We start from the raw sequence: 2,916 nt of genomic DNA, 5'->3' as shown, positions 1-2,916 counted from the left end.
TTCTCACAGGAGACATTTTCTGAGTGGGCTTTGATGAGGCTTATTCAAGAAGTCTCAAGTTGTTGCTGTGACAACTTCAACCTTATGGTGGGCTTCTCAGAAGTAGGGTAGGGTCTATTAGCCATTTGGCAGCTACTATAAGAGACATACATCTAAACTTTTCCAAAAGCAGCTATGGTAGGGAAAGAGGTGCATTCACATGGCCCACATACTTCAGAGGATGACTTAGAAGTTTCTCAGTTATGAAATAAGGAGTTTCCATACAAAGAAACAATCTGTTTTTGATTCAAAAGAAAAGAAAATATAGGTTCACAGAAAACTCAAATTTGGATGCTTTAAAATAGTTTTTCACAATGGATCAAAGGTGGAAATTATTCAAATGTCCACTGGTAAATTAATGAATATATAAAATATAGTATGTATAGTCATATATTAGAATAGTATGTGTCCCTTAAAGAGGAATGGAGTGCCTATACATACAGCATGATTAAACTTTTTTTTTTAAAGGTAAAGAAGCAGTTTTATTTTAAAATGAATACCAATGAAATCAACAAATAACTTTATCAGTGTAAATTATTTTTAAATAGAAACAACACATATGCATCAAATTGCACTTTCACTTACTGGCATAAGCACACCTCCAAAACAAAGTAACACAAATGAAAATACATGGCTGTAAAATACATGGTAATAGCAAGCCACCATTTTCCAAGACCATCATTTTTGGCCATCATTTTCCAAGACCATAATTTTTACAGAAATATACTAGCAGAGAAAAATCAATGCACACACTTAACATATACGTGCTAGAATGAATCCAAAGCTCCATGTAAATATAACACTGGTGCTTCCATGAGTATGAACACAGATTGGTCTGAAACAGGATCTGTGCAACAGTCTGACTGTGTGAGCAATGTCAAACGTAGAGACTGAGATGCGTGAAATGCCCATGCCCTAAGCAAACAGAGAAGAAACCAAACAGGAAGCCACACACCCTACTGCAAGCCAACTCCCTCTAAGGTCAAAATGTGAAGAGAACTCAGGGATGCAGAAATGAAAACTCTGCTAAATTCTTTTTGCTTTAAAGGCCCTGCTGCAGACTTGCTGCTCTGCTTCATGGCTTTGAGATGCAAAACTGAAGAAGTTGTTAATGGGTTCAGGTGCTGTGGGAGAACACGCAAACAATGGTCGGAACTGAACATCTTCATCTCCACCACCTTGATTTCCACCTGGTATATGGTCCAAAGAAAACTTTGAGTTATTATTCCCTGATGGGAAGCCAAAGACTCCAGACTGTGAGATCATAACTGGCTCCAGGGAGCCTTCTTGGCTAGCAATAGAGATATTTCTTAGCCTAAGGCTATCATAAAGGCCTTGGAGCTTTTGGTACTGGCGGTTGTGCTCCATAAGTTTTTCAGAGATATCACTAAACTTTTTCTCGTATTCTTCTAGAACTTTCTTCATGGAGGTAACCTCCCCTTTCATAGAGGTCAACTCTACATCCTTGCTCTGTATTTGCTGTGTGTATATCTTCTCCATCTGTTTTAAGTAGTTCTGAAATTATACTCTTGATAGAGACGTTCCTGGTGTACCTGGTATGTCCAGAAGGCCAATGCTCGAGAGCTAATGTCCAAAACAACCTCTGGTCGAAGCCCTGCCAACACCATAGCTTTCTACTCCTCTGATGGGCTGAGTTCTGTTCGGACAATATCTACCCTTCCAGAAAGGGTACTGTTGCAAGCAGGGCAGATGGCTGGTGAACGACTGAACTCACCACTGCCATGCTGATCACAGAAGATGTGAGAGCAGGCAGTGACCCAAGCATAACCAGAGAGCTTGATACGACACTTCCGATAATTGCAAAGCAACATGTCTTCGCACAAAGACATGATGAATCTTCAAAAGAATCCATTGACACTGCAACTATCATTTTTCATACAACCATGATTTACAGCATGAAGGTCCAGACAGGATATGTGATTGGTATCAACCTGGTGTTCTCTCCTGAATGTTAAATATTTGTACTTCTTGTACTTCATCCTTCATTTCTGTTATCAAATGAATCCGGTTTAATCTAGGAATCCAAATTGAAATACTAGAGCCAACTGCTTACTATCATCAGACCACCAGAATCAAGAGATAGAGCATGATTAAACATTTAAAACATGATGTAAAGTAGAGGAAGCCAGCTACAAAAGACTACATTTGAATAGTTTCATTTTCATAAAATATCCTAAGCAATTCTATAGAGGAAATATAAATATCTGGCTACCTTGGACCAAGAATGTTGAGTATGAATGAAGAGTGATTGATTGTAGGTGCTGTGTTTCTTTATAAAATAAAGAAAATTTCTTGAGATTGATGTTGGTAGTGTGAACAGTAATATCATGTAGGCTATTGAATGGTATACTCAAACTGGATGAATTATAAGGTGTGCATGTAGTGTCTCCACAAATATACTGAAAGCTGATAATACAGTACCAGAAAAGATGAAAGTCTTGGTACTGCAAATGAGGTTAAACATCCACTGCTGAGCAGGGTACAGTGAGGTAGGCCTAGAATACTGTTACTCAGGAGGAAGATGTAGGCCAACCTGGGTCAATATGAGGGCACCCCGGTCTATTTGTCAAGATATGAGCCAGCCAGGGTTACATAGTAAGACCATGTCACATAAAATATAAAGTGGAAAAAAGCAAACATACGTGACTGAGTAGGTATTGGATGCTGCAATGAGTGGGGCAGAATTTCAAAATGTTAGCTGGACTGCCTTGTAAATAATTATGCTCTTACCCATAAACATTGCTACTATCAGTCTTTATCAGAGAAATGTTCCTATTTAAAGAAAGGGAGCGAATACAGAGATGCACGGCTTCTCAAAATACTGAGGTAAGTGTTGTTTAATCAGTCAATAAGTCC

General features: G+C 38.6%; 1 pseudogene; it reads right to left on the bottom strand.

Moving 5' to 3' along the window:
* Positions 1 to 1,065: 1,065 nt before the first annotated feature.
* On the bottom strand, positions 1,066 to 1,889 carry LOC114622502 (annotated as a pseudogene).
* Positions 1,890 to 2,916: the final 1,027 nt, after the last annotated feature.

The sequence above is a fragment of the Grammomys surdaster genome, unplaced genomic scaffold, assembly GCF_004785775.1.
Source record: "Grammomys surdaster isolate TR1022 unplaced genomic scaffold, NIH_TR_1.0 189, whole genome shotgun sequence".
In the NCBI taxonomy this organism is placed as follows: Eukaryota; Metazoa; Chordata; class Mammalia; order Rodentia; family Muridae; genus Grammomys; species Grammomys surdaster.
This window is presented reverse-complemented; position numbering and strand designations above follow the sequence as displayed.